General features: G+C 36.1%; 2 long non-coding RNA genes across 3 annotated transcripts in view; one reads left to right on the top strand and one right to left on the bottom strand.

Annotated features, from left to right (window-relative positions):
- The window catches only part of LOC129033900 (uncharacterized), a 122,488-nt gene that overhangs the window by 7,611 nt on the left and 100,248 nt on the right, over positions 1-14,629 (bottom strand). The gene's annotated exons all lie outside the window — the stretch shown is intronic.
- LOC129033901 (uncharacterized) overlaps positions 1-14,629 on the top strand; it is a 165,507-nt gene that overhangs the window by 148,990 nt on the left and 1,888 nt on the right. The gene's annotated exons all lie outside the window — the stretch shown is intronic.

Here is a 14,629-nt window from a genome sequence, read left to right as displayed (position 1 = left end):
TGCTTCCGAGAATTGATAGGGGGAGAACACAGAATGTCACAATGATAGGATGGGTGTTACCATGAGGGTGGAGGTAAAGGAATAGACACAGAAAGTGAAAGCTATTAGTGTTCATGGTAATATGAATCTTACTTTCAAATTGTTCTTGAAAATGAGTTTATTTTAAAAAATGAAAAGGCACAATATAATGTGAGCTAAATAACTGTCATGTGTGTATATGTATGTCCATTCCGATTATTATAACTATTTAGCAGGGTACTGACCAATGAAAATTGATGCTGGCCACTGTGCCATACTGATATATACTGGCTGAATAACAATGATGTATTTGAAATAATCCTTGATATTATCCTGATCAATAGAGAGATTATTCACATAAAATGCATTTTCATCTCTTATTGGTCATGTATGAAAAGGTCATCTTGCTCTCTAGAGCTCTTTACCCTGCCAGATGTATAAAAAATAAATGTCATAAATAATCAAGAATGAAAGCACTTAGGAATATATCTGTGTATTATTAGTCACTCATTCATTATGCATGAACTATAAATGCATTTTCAAAATAATACAAATGAAAATAATACAGTCCAACAATGGATAATTTGAATAAAAAACCATCTTTTACTAAATGTTTGATAGCAAAATCAATCTAATGAAATTATATGTTTTGGTAGCTAATTTTGACAGCCTGAAAAGATGTATTTTTTTTTCTTTTAAAGTAAAACTAAAAATTTTTCAAGTCCAGCCAACCAACTTCACTTTGGTGGGAGAAATGTGAAAATGTCTCTCTCTGTTCTCTGAAGCACTGTTTACTAGATGAATTAAATAAATAACATACCACTTTCCCTACAGCTTACTGGCACTTGGATTTTCTTTGAAGATGGCAAATTTAGAAACTTATTTTCTCATAGTTCTGGAGTTTGAGCACTTCAATATCAAGGTGCCAGCCAATTCAGAATCTGCTAAAGGGCTGCTATTTGGTTCATAGATGATTCATTGCTGTGCCCTCACTTAGTGGATAGAGCAAACAAACTCCCTTGGGCCTCTATTATAAAGATACTAAGCTCATTCATACAGGTGGAGCCTAATCACCTCCCCAAAGGCCCTACCTTCTAATACCATTACCTTGGGGGCTAGATTTTTAACATATGAATTTTAGGGGGACATATAGCAAAGTCCCACTATACTTTCCTTAGAATCACCAAGACTGCTCATTCAGACAGCTACTACCACACCTAAGGAGGCTGCAAAACAAGTGCTTTTACAGCAAGTCTAAATTCTCTGTGTATTTCTAATCAAACTCCACAGAGCATTTAATGCCAGTTCTTAATGAGAGGGATAGGAAAGAAAAGTAATGAAATGAGAAAAACAAAATGTCATCCCACGCTGGGCTTTGTTCTCTGGAATTCTCAGACAATTTATTGTAGTTTTGTTCTTGGGAATTAGTTTGTTTAATTGGGAATGCCTTGCATGCCAACATTATGCTCTATTTTCCAAAAGCTTGCCTTTGAGCTTGCTCTTAAATACATGATGCCTGGGATTGGAAGCCTAAGTGAAGAACAAACACTTTTGGCTTGGCCCAGTATTTGACTTACTGCTTTATTTAGGCAATCTGATACCCATAGTTAAGCCTTAGCAAACCCTCACTTTAACACATGTTAATCTTTGCCTTTAATTTAAAAGTAGGGCTGAATGCTCAGCCAATGAAATTACTGCCTTTGGCAGTCTTGCATGTGTGAGTGTTTGTGAATGCTTTATAAATCATGACTGCAATTTTTAAATTTAAAAAGTAATTTAGTAGTTAGAGGACAGAATTTGTTCACCATGTACCACATTTATGCAGAATTTTAAAAACCCACAGTGTTCATTTAGTTGACCATTTTGAGTGCCATTTGAGATTGTGTCCCCGTCTGTTTTATGTGGTTTTATTTGTAATGCTGGGTACCAGCCAAAATTAGTTGTTTCTTTCTCTTGTATCCCATAAGCATTTTCTTGTACCTCTAGAATTTGTAATCTGACTTGCATACTATTAATTGTTTATATGTCATTCTCAGCACTACAGAGTAAAATGCTTGGTGATGGTGCTATTTCAGCAGTGTTATAGATCACATAGGAAGAATTCAACAATATTTAAGTTGAACAATTTTGTATAAGACAACCTACTGAAAATAGATTCCTCACAATTCAGAAGTCCATTTACCAAAAAGGAGCCCATTTTAAATTCATGGTTGATAATAAAAATCGTATTTTTTCATTCACAAATGTTTATGTATTCATTCTCTGCTTCAGACCCTATATGAGGTTCTAAAGGATGGGGAAAATATAAAATGCATCATATTTCCAAGATGCTAATATGCAAAGCAAATAACAAAATGTAGAAAATAAATGCTAAAGGTTTTGTACTAGGTTAAAGAAATGTAGGTAAAATGAATTCCCTTGGTGATATAAAGTGTCAAAGCAGGCTTCTCAGAGAGGATGATATTTGAATTGGATCTTGAGGTAAGTCCGGAAGGTTGAGAAAGATTTTGTTAAATAAGCAAGGGAATAAGGGCATTTCATGGTTTTAAATGGGCACATACAAAAGGCTAGGTGGCCAAATAAACTACAGTTCATGAGATAGATAAGAAATGCCTAAAGAAAATACTAGAATTCTCTGGATAAAGACAATCTAGACATAAAGCTGAACTATTTGTATTTTATTCTATAGGCTGTGATTTTTAAAAAATAATTTCAACTTTTATTTTAGATTTAAGGCATACAAGTGCAGGTTTGTTAAATGGATATATTGCATGATGCTGAGGTTTGATGTATGATTGAACTTGTCATCCAGGTAATGAGCATAGTACCCAACAAGCACTTTTTCAGCCTTTGCTCCTTCCCTCTCTCCCGCTTCCAGTAGTCTCCAGTGTCTATTGTTACCATCAAGGAATTAACGTGTGATAGTTTTTAAAGAAAGAAGTGATGTGGTGGTGTAATGGAATAGAATAGATAACCCAAATATAAAGCCACACAACTACAACCATCTGATCTTTGACAAGACTGACAAAAATAAGCAATGGGGAAATGATTTCTCCTTCCTGTGGTGCTGGGATAACTGGGTATCCACATACTGAAGAGTGAAACTAGGCTCCTACCTATTACCATATAAAAAATTAATCAAGGTGGCTTAAAGACTTAAATGTAACACCTCGAAGTATAAAAATCCTGAAGAAATCCTAGGAAATACCTTTTTTTTTCTGTTTTACATTGACTGTGGCAAATAATTCATGACTAAGTCCTCAAAAGCAATTGCAACAAAAACAAAAATTGACAAGTGGGACCTAACTAAAGGAAATAACTTCTGCATAGCAAAAGAAACTTATCCACAGAGTAAACAGACAACCTACAGAATAGGAGAAGATATTAGCAAACTGCATCTGACAAATGACTAATATGCAGAATCTATAAGAAACTTAAATCAACAAGCAAAAAACCAAATAACCCCATTAAAAAGTGGGCAAAAGACGTGAACAGACACTTCTTAAAAGTCATACTAGTGGCCAAGAAACATATGAAAGAATGCTCATCATCTCTAATCATCAGAGAAATGCAAATCAAAACCACGATGACATATCATCTCACACCAGTCAGAAAGACTATTATTAAAAACTAAAAAAGTAACAGATGTTGGCAGGGCTGTGAAGAAAAGAGAATGCTCATACATTATTGGTGGGAATGTAAATTAGTTCGACCACTGTGGAAAGCAGTTGTGGAGATTTCTCAAAGAACTAAAAATAGAACAACCTTTGACGCAGCCATCCTATTATTCAATATATATCCAAAGGACAATAAATTATTCTACCAAAAATACACACATACCCCCCCATATGTTTGTTGCAGCACTATTCACAGTAGCAAAGATGTGGAATCAACATAAGCACCCATCAATCACATATTGCATAAAGAAAATGTGGCACATATACACCGTGGAATACTACATAGCCATAAAAAGGAATAAAATCTTGTCCTTTGCAGCAAAATGAATGGAGCTGGAGGCCTTTATCCTAGGCAAATTCATGCAGAAACAGATAACGAAATACTTCATGTTCTCACTTATACGTGGGAGCTAACCACTGGGTACACATGGATATAAGGATGGGAACAATAGACACGGGGGACTACAACAGTGGGAACAGAAGGGGGCAAGGGTTGAAACACCACCTGTTGGGTAACATGCTCACTACCTGGGTAACAGGTTCAATTGTACCCCAAAGCTCAGCATTATGCAATATAGTTACGTAACAAAACTGCACTTGTACCCCCTCAATCTAAAATACAGGTTGAGGGCTGGATGTGGTGGAGTCCTATCACTTTGGGAGGCCAAGGTGGGAAGACTGCTTGAGGCCAAGAGTTTGAGACCAGCCTGGGCAACACAGCAAGACCCTGTCTCTACAGAAAAATTTAAAAATTAGCTGGGTGTGGTGGTGCATGCCTCTAGTCCCAGCTGAGGTGGGAGGCTGAGGCAAGAGGATCACTTGAGCCCAAGAGGACAAGGCTGAAGTGAGCTATGATTATACCACTGCATTCCAGCTGAACAGCAGAGGGAGACCCTATCTCTTTAAAAAAGGAAAAAAAAAAAAAAAAAAAAGAAAGTTGAAAAAAGAAAAAACCCACAAAAACAAAAAATAAAAAATAAAAAAAAGAAGCAATGTGGTGGTCTAATGTAGGCCAAAGTTGGAAAAAGAAATAATGAGGTTGAAGAGACCAGTCAGAAAGTTATTGTGAAAGGAAGATTACTGTGGGGCATTGGGCAACATGGAGACATGAAACATTTCAGTGCTAAAGCTGACAGACTGTAAAATGTTTGAATATAGGTAGTTAGGAAGGAGTCTCAGACAATTCAGCAATTCCCACCTTGAATTACTGGGCAGGATTATCTCCTTACTGAAGGGATCTGGATCTCTCTGTCTCTCTCTCCCTCTCTCTTTTAGGGGGTGGGGCTGAGTTGGTGGACACTCATGAGTTTGGCACATGACTTTCATGTGCATATGGGACATGGTAATGGAAACCTATTATTTAGTCTAGCCATGAAAAATCTTATCTCTTTACCACCTCCTGTTCTTAAAACATGTCTCTTCTCAATTCACATGGTTTTGAAGAAGCTGTCATTTGCGCAAGGATCCCTTTATATATCCAGAATGGATGGGGTAGGGTAATATCTTCCTAGGATGTTGCCCATCCTAGGATGTGACATCCTAAGGAGTCAATGCCTTATATTATTAAAGTGGAACAGAGAAAACAATGTAGGTCTTTCTCTGGGTTCTGAAACAGGCTCTGCAAACTTGGGGACCATTATTGGTTACATTACATGTGGGCTAACGAGTACAAAAAGCTAACTGCCAGTGTACAAAAAAAGTGTAAACAGATGCTCTGAGAGAGAAAATGAGAGATGAAAGATTTCCTGAGTTTCTCTCAGGACTGTGGCCTCTTGTGGTGGCCATACATCCCATACCGTAGGCTTTTTGGCATTCTCCAGTAACAGCCCCAGTAAATCTTTCTTTTTCTCTTTGATTTTGCCTAAGCTAGCTAAACTTCATTTCTGTTTTTTTCTTTTTGTTTGTTTTTAAAACTAAAGTGGTTTCAAGCCCCTTCTGAATGCAGATGTTCATTTTGCAAAGAACAATATTCAGGATATAATATCAAAACTTGAGTATAGAGTTAGACAGCATCAATATAGTTTCAGGTGCTGAAGCTCTAGGAGTGGACGAAAATGTCAGGAAAGAGCAAGCAGAGTGTAAAGAGAACAGGCCTGAGAGCAAAACCTTAGTACCTTAGTAACTACCTAATGTCATGATAGACAAAGAGGAAGAGGTGTTTATCCATAGGCAGAGAAGACAGGTGAAATAGGTTGACAGAAGCCATAAAAGACAAAGGAATTTCAAATATGATGTGTGGATAATAACTCTGCTAAATATTGCGAAGAGGTCAAACAGAATGAGGGCTAATAAGAAGCTATTGAATTAGCCAAACAAATGATTATTGTTCACTTTTGTTAGATGTAAACAGTTTCAATAGAATGAGAAGGATGTTGCCTAAAAATGGATAAATAATGAATGAGCGAAGATTGATCTTGCAAGATGTGTGAAGGGGTGGAAAAGAAAGAGACAATGGTTAGAGGAAGCAATTGTGTTACTTTCAACGAATGTTTTGTTTGACAAATATTTAGTTCTTACTATGCGCCAGGTACTAAACAAAGCTAAGTGCTAAAGTAGATACAGTTTCTGCCAGAAACAATTTATAGTCCAGTGATGAAAACTCATAAACAAAGGTGATGAGAGAGTCAGGACTAAAGAAAGACATCTTTAACTCCTCCATAGGTATGTGATCATAAAAAACTTGATGTCTAAAAAACATGTCAATTTTGTATGCCTGTGCATTTGCCTGCTTGCTCATGTGTATGAGCACACATGTAAATCACACTCATACAAAACACATACAGTCTAAGCTGAAATAACTAGTTTGTTTAAAGGAATTGATACTATAACCACTTGTTTGGATGTGCAAGCTAACTACCCAGACCAGTTCTAATGCATAGTATGAAAATCAAGCTGGGACACTGTTCACTTATCTGCAGCTTAAGAGTGAATTATTTCTCTTACATGACAACTGAAACAATGCAAGGAATGGGTAGCCTTAAACATCCCCCACTCAGACAAACTGGGGTGATTGTGTTTGTAGAATGAGAAGGAAACATTCAGTTAATTACACTAGTATTTTTTTTGTTTATTTTTTAAAACAGCAATGAGAAATATATATATATATATATATATACACTTAATTTCTTTAGTTAAGAAAAAATATTTCCAAATAGTACTACTAAACTTTCCACAGATGGAAGATTTTAGTACTTTTAAGGGCACACCCCTAAGTGTCTACTTTTTTAATAAAAGAATGCCAATAATAAAATTCTTTAAAGGAGAGGCTCCTGTTTATGAGTTATTCATATTCTACTCATATATATGGGAAAATCGCTCCTATCTATATTTTTATCATCTGGCCAGGGCCTGACCTTAGGAACTTCAAATGCTTCCTCTCAATAGTGTTTCAAATATGCCAAAAGCTTATGATAGTTAATTAGTTTTGACACTTTTTACTTATATTTTTATCTAAGATTATTGTGCACTATAAACATCTTATTTTTTTCATCCTATCACTGTGTGGTAGAGGAAAAGGAAATCCAGTCGATGAAAAAAAACTGATGTACCAAACAAATAAAAACAATAAAATAACTACAGTTTAAATGAATTCAGTCTATTCATCAAGTCAATACGTTTTAGAGAGAGGAACTAGAACAAGATATATAGCCTATGTAGAAAATCGTAGTTGGTCCTAAAACGATTACGACATCAAAAGTATATTTTCTTCATTTTGTATGAACTGGACTCTGACCAGGTCAACCTAGTAGCTTGTATTATAATATTTGTGAGTCTATTTGCCTATTTCTTTTCATTAGAATTTAAAAACAGAATTGCCAAATATACTTCAAATTTAACTCTTGATTACATCTACTTCAAATCTTTTCTTTTGCCTAGCCTTTCCCCAATTTTGTTACTTCCCTCATATTCAGTTATTGCAGCCATGAATCTAAGTATGATCCTTAATTAATTTCCTTTCCTCAAACTTGCTCATGAAATATGTCATATTCTTGTAATCTCTATAGTCCAAACATACTACCAAATAGACCTACTTTGCTACAGCTATGCTACTGCAATCCTTTCTCAAGCCCCCTTTTTTCTCACCTGTAATCTGGCATTGGCTCTCTAATTGGTTATGCTGCTCCCCCTGAAGACTGTAGGCCATTCTCCATACTGTAATGGTCTTATAAAATGGGAATCAGTGCACATGGCAGTGCTGCATCAAATCATCTAGAATTTTTAGAATAAAATCCCAATACCTCACCATGGCCTGTAAGGTCAAACATGATGAGACGTCTCTCATACACTTTTACCATTCTCCCTTTCTCTCATTACACTGCAGCCGCACTGGCCTTTTTCAGTTCCTTAAACTCTCCAGTCTTGCTTCGATTCTAGGGCTTCTGTACTTGCAGTTGTTTCTGCTTGGAATATTCGTACTAAAAAGTATTATGCAATTTGATTATGACCATGAAAGATAATTTAGTTCAAATCAAAGAAAATTATCTCTTTTTTTCCAAAAAAAAAAAAAAGAGATTATGTCTTGCTCTCTTGCCCAGGCTGGAGTGCAATGGCACAATCAACTCACTGCAGCCCTGAACTCCTGGGTTCAAGCAATCCTCCCACCTTAGCCTCCCAAGTAGCTAGGAATAGGTGCACATCCCTATGCCTGGCTAATTTTTTATTTGTTTGAGATAGGATCTTGCTATGTTGCTTAGGCTCCTCTGGAACTCCTGGCTTTAGGTGTTCCTCCAGTTCAGCCTCCCAAAGTGCTGGGATTACAGGTGTGAGTCACTGCACCAGGTCTAAAGAAAAATATATTTTAGTATATGTCATACAAGCCCCAAATACATACACTGTTTGGTCAAGAGTTATTAGGATGTTAGGGACAATATATTGATCCGGTTACTATAATTGCACAATAAACAATCCTGAATTTAGTGGCATAAAACAACAACCATTTTGTTATGCTCATGGTTTCTATGGGTCAGGAATTTTAAAAGGGTTCGGTGGAGATGACTTTTCCTCATATCTGGGTTCTCAGCTAGGAAGTCTCAAGGACTAGGAATGACTTGAGAGTGGTAAGATTAAAATCACCTGAAGGATCATTTACTCTTATGATTGATGTGTTGATGCTGTCAGATGGAAACTCAACTGGACCTTTCAATATGGCTGGCTTCCTTACAATATGGTAACTGCATTCCAAGAGAGAACATCTCAATAGAAACAGGCGGAAGGTACACAGCCTTTTAAAAATGTAGACACAGAAGTCACATAACATTATTTCCACTGTATTTACAAGTCTGCCCAGATTCAAGGGAAATAAACATAGACCTCACCTGTTAATAGCAGGAGTGTCAAAGCTGCAATGTAAGAACAGCATGTGATATGGGAGATGTTGTTGCCACTAACTTCCACATGTATATTACCTTCAATTATGGTGTCATGAAAAGCACCACAGCAGTTGGCTGCAAAACACCTACAGGTGTCAGTGTCAAAGATGAAACAAAGTATAATAGATCACTTGGTCTCACCCAGAAGATAAATATTTATGCTGTTGGATATTTTGTATCAGCTAGTTTTAAAGCCTTGCCACTTAAAAAAATAAAAATGCCTTATTTCAATGGAACAGAGTCATTTAATATAGCAAGGGTAATTTTCAATAACATAATATAAGGTATAATTTATCATATTACTTACCAGATAATGCTTGTGATAGCTTATGGTAAAAAAATGAAAGACTACAAACCACCACATAAAAGATCAAAGAAGAGATGAGAAATCAATAGGAAACTCTTTAGAGCTTGCCAGACTTGACAATGCCTCACTTCTATAGGTCATATGGTACTTTTTAAATTATTATGAGACAAAAAGTTTTAGGACATCAAGCAATTAAGACTAACCAAAGTATAATTCACACCATATTCCTCATCAAATGTGATGTAGAATCTGTTCAGGGACATTTCCGCTATTGCTTTTGTATGTCTGCCTAAACATGAAGAACCTCAGCTATTCATTCCTTCAAGCTCTCCTATCTTGCTTTGCTTGATGATCAAACATCGATAATAGAGGTGAATAATTTATAGGTAAGAAACTATATCCTTGAATATGTATGTATTTTATTTGATTTATAAAATTAATTGATTGGCTAAATATTAGTTGAAAAATAAAGTATGATGATACATAATATAACATTTTTGGAAAAAAATGGAAGATTAAATTTATTGGCACATATGCACAGAATGAACTCTCATATGTATACAGGCTATGAGGAGAGGCACTAACAAAATACATAACTGAAGAATCTTTTTAAACTAAATTTGAGTTTGTAAGGCATCAAACCCTATCACTGTACATAATTTATTGAGGTGAGAAGTCCAGGCTTGTGTATGTAAAATGTTTCTTTTGAATGTATTTGTTCTGTTATTTGGGTACTTACAATTTAATCTTGAAAACGTTGATAACTTGGCTCTTACAATTCAAAATTCAACTTGAAATATATAATCCAGAGTTTAGACTTGTGCAATTGTTTTCTTTGTAAAAGATTCTTTTAATTTTATTACCCACTTAGCAAAAGCCTATTCATCCCTCAAGATCTAGCTCAAATATTTTCGGTTTCCATAACACTAAGTTCTGTTATGACACTCACTCTATTTCACTCTATTTATAATGTAACTTGAGTTTCCTCATGCCTCACTAACCATGGAAATAAATGGGTCACATATATGAAAATGACCAAAATTGCTTTAATGTTGACCCAACCTGCTCAAGTAGTAACTCAGTGCCCTGGGAATTGTCTTTCGAACATTTCTAGTAGTAGACAGTGTTGATCCACATGTACCTACAAGCTGGCTTCACAAGGGACATTTACTGTCTCCCACCAGGCTGACCCTGGATACTGCTGTGTCCACTGGGAATGTACCATCTCCTGCTGAGCACCAGGGTCTCTGCTGTTGCTCTGGTGCAGCTACTTCAGACTGTATCAAGATGTACCAGACTGAGTTTTCATGGTATCTAGGAGAAGCAAGTGCTGTACACAAGGAGAAAGAATTCTCATCTTCACTGCTCTGTTTTACACTTTGTCACTGTATATGAACAGTTCTGCTGTGTTCCCATACCTCAGTGGTTTTACATGAAAATAAGTATGGAAACCTATTTCACCACTGGGATCAGATTACATTCCATGGGGGTTATCTTCATTCTCTTGTCCTCCCAGTTATGTCAGATGACAATGTTCAATCTCTTCTTTTCAGCCCAAACAAGAGACAAACATGCCCTCATGTACTTACTCTGTGCAGTCACATTCCAACCCATTCAGCTCTCCAACCAGGTCATAGACATGGTCAGAGATGATTGACTCTCACTTCGGCTGAAGGAGCAGTGCCTGCAACATTTCTTTATACATTTTTCAGCCTCAGAAGTTTATAAGTCCTTGAGGGCATGAACCAAGCATCTTATTTCTCTGCATTGAATCAGAACTAAAAAGTAAATTTAAACCAACACATAGGCCAGTACCTTAATTCTAAATACAGCAAACTGTAGCATCTCTTAAGGACTGTGGTTTTACTTGACCTGCAAGTTGGCAAGTTAACCCACCATAGTTTTATGAAAACAGGCAGAAGTCACAAGACTCTTGGATCAGAAACAAAGCACTTCATTACTCACAACACAGCAAGAAACATGAGTTTTATGTTTGCATCAAATTCCCTTCTCCTACTGGAGTGACCTATTGCTTCACAGCTGAGAAGCCCAAAACTTAGGGGGACCCTAATGTTTTATAATGGGTTGCACAAGCAACCTTCCCAAGTTTTGCACAGAGTAAATCATTATCTTTATTATACTGGAGAGTAAACAAACCTTCCCTCTGTTCTGGAAGGAGACTTTAACCTCCAAGGTTGTTCACTATACAAATGTCCTTGAAAAGATAATCTTTTAAGGCTCGACAAAGACCATAGGTGCTTCTGCTGTAGGACATGCAGAAACTCAGGAAACCTATCAGAATTGTGTTCCAGAAGTATCAAGAATTAAGGTGACCTTCTGTTTCCAGGGTTAGTAAATAGAAGATGAGAATGCAGGTCATTTGGAACATGATCCAGTAATTTCTTTGAGTGAAACAGGAACAGAAAAGAAACGGGATAATATTAATAGTTCAGTTTCATTGATTAATACTACTAAGGTCATGTAAAGCCTTTCTAAAATATATTTTTTAAGTTTTAATATCACTGTGGTTAGTCATATCCTGTAATAAGCATTATATATTATATTTATTATAATTATATATAAAATTATATATTAAAAGTATATATGTACAAATATATGTATGAATTATATATAAATTATATATATAAATACTATAAATATAGTTATATATGATACGTAGAGAGAGAGAAAGAGAGAGAGAGCACAAGACAGGGTCTCACTCTGTAGCCCAGGCTGTAGTACAGTGACACAATCATAGAGCATTACAGCCTCAACCTCCCACTCAAGCAATCCTCCCACCTCAGTTTTCTGGGTAGCTGGGACTGTAGGCACATGCCACCATGCCAGGCTAAAATTTTTTGTGTGTATTTATTGTAGAGATGGAATTTTACCATGTTGCCCAGGCTGGTCTTGAACTCCTAGGCTCAAGTAATCTGCCTTCCTTGGCTTCCCAAAGTGCTGGGATTACAGGTGTGAACCACTGTGCCCAGGCCAACATTATATTAATTGTATAAATTCCAAGCCTTTTTTCAATTTTTAAAAAAAATTTTGTCTCATATGTGTATATATTAGAAAGAAATTGCCAGAACAACAACAACAAAAAACCTCATTAATTAGGGAGGCCATATTTTGCAAAATAATGTCTGGAAAAAAATTCACCAAAGTTAAACAGCTAATATTACTGTGAACACTTTTAAAAGAGAAATTCTCTAGTCCACTATGTGGCGTGGCCTCCGTATTTTACTATAAGATGATGAAAAAATATTGACATGGTCACCAAGAGCTCCTCACCATTGATTCATTATATTTCCCAATATGAGGAACCATTTTATGATGGTTAAGCCTACAGTTCTGTCTTCTCTCTTAAACTATATTCTTCCAGATACCTTCCAGAGCCACTCTCTGTGGCTCACACCCAGACAATAAATAAAAAAATAAATATAAGCTAATGGGCACCAGCAGGTGTATTGGAAAGAAACCTGGATTGAAAATAAAGAATTTTGGGATCAATTCCCAGTACCTAATGCATGACAAGAAAAGATGAATAAAAAAAGGGACAAAAACAAGCACTTAGTCATTTTTTACATAAATTTTACTTAATTTTAACCAAAGGGTTAATGAAGGTTAAATATTAGGAGTTTATAAGCACACCAATTACATCACAGGATGCAATTGACAAAATCCAGACTGTAAGATGCTCTACAGAATGTGAACATTTTGCTTTTTATCAATAAATAATTAGCAAGATGGGTAGGGAGAGAGAGAGAGAGAGAGAAAAGAGGAGAGAGAGAGAGAGAAAAGAGAGTTTAAAAGAGACTTATTAGACATATATTGTAATTTTTGGTCCTTATTTGGGTCTGAGAAAAGCAAACTAAAAGTTAAAAGTTTTAATGAGCTAATTAGGAAGTTTGATAGAATTAACAAATTATTGCCATTTTGAAGGTATAATTATGGAACTGTGGTTACATTTAAAGGAGTCCTTATTTTTTTGGAGATACAAACAAATGTTTACAGATAGAGTATTAGCTGCGATTTGCTTCAAAATAATACAACCTACCACTAACTGCCCAGTTAACTACAAATATCTCAGGTCCGCTTCTGGTTTTGGTATTCGTTTACTCCGGAGGCAGTGAAGAAAGAAACACAAGTTCTTTTGTAATCATGGGAAACTATTCATGGCTTCCCTCCTGGATTCATTTGGTACCTTCTCCTGAATTCAGTGATAATTATCTTAGAAATATTTTCAGTATAGGTAGAACAAAATTCAGTATTAGCAGAAAGATGTCAAACTCTACACCAAGGATCTGTGAAAAAGGCCTTTCTGTATTGCCCAGAAATTATCAGCAATGTACGGATATTAAAATAAACCAAATATGACAATATTGCTATTAAAATATTTGTAAAATTTACTGAGTGGTGGATAGTTCCTCCTTCTAGATTTTAGTTGAATTAATGTGATTTCAATGGTGTAATCAAAACATCACTGCCTTTTCTGACTGTGATATCAGGCTCATGCTAACATAACTAACCTATGTTCCCCAAATAGAGCAACTTCTCTGTAAAGGAATGTTAACAGATTTCTATCTCTGTAGAATCTCACACAGAGTAACTCATGAGAGTTAGTGGAGCAAAACAGGATGGTGATGCAAAGTGTCATTTTTTTTTTTTTTTGAAATGGGGTCTCACTCTATCACCCAGGCTGGAGTGCAATGGTGTGATCTCACTCACTGCAACCTTCACCTCCCAAGCTCAAGCCATCCCCCTTCTTCAGCCTCCCGAGTAGCTGGAACTACAAGCGTGCACCACCGTGGCCAGCTAATTTTTTGTATTTTTTGGTAGAGACGACGTTTCAGCATGTTGCAGGCTGGTCTCAAACTCCTTAGCTCAGGCAATCCACCTGCCTCAGCCTTCCAAAATGCTGGGATTACAGGCATAAGCCACCATGCATGGCCCAAAGTTTGATTTTTGGTCATACTAGTTTGGCATTGATTTTTGACTTGTTATTACTAACTTTTGGTAGTCTTAACTTGATTTAATTGTTGACCATCAAAGAGCATAATGAGTTAGAGGACCATAAGATAATTAGCACCAGGGAAAAAATAGTCAACACTAAAGAAATGTTTAAAATGTATTGAATTTTTAAACCAAAAAAGGAGGTGATCACTCTTTGAAAGCAAATTTAAACTTGCTCTTTTTAATAGTAGTTATAAAGAAGGTCATTTAGGAGAGCCACATTAGGCTTGAATTGAGAGTCATGT

This window comes from Pongo pygmaeus, chromosome 2, assembly GCF_028885625.2.
Source record: "Pongo pygmaeus isolate AG05252 chromosome 2, NHGRI_mPonPyg2-v2.0_pri, whole genome shotgun sequence".
Classification (NCBI taxonomy): Eukaryota; Metazoa; Chordata; class Mammalia; order Primates; family Hominidae; genus Pongo; species Pongo pygmaeus.
This window is presented reverse-complemented; position numbering and strand designations above follow the sequence as displayed.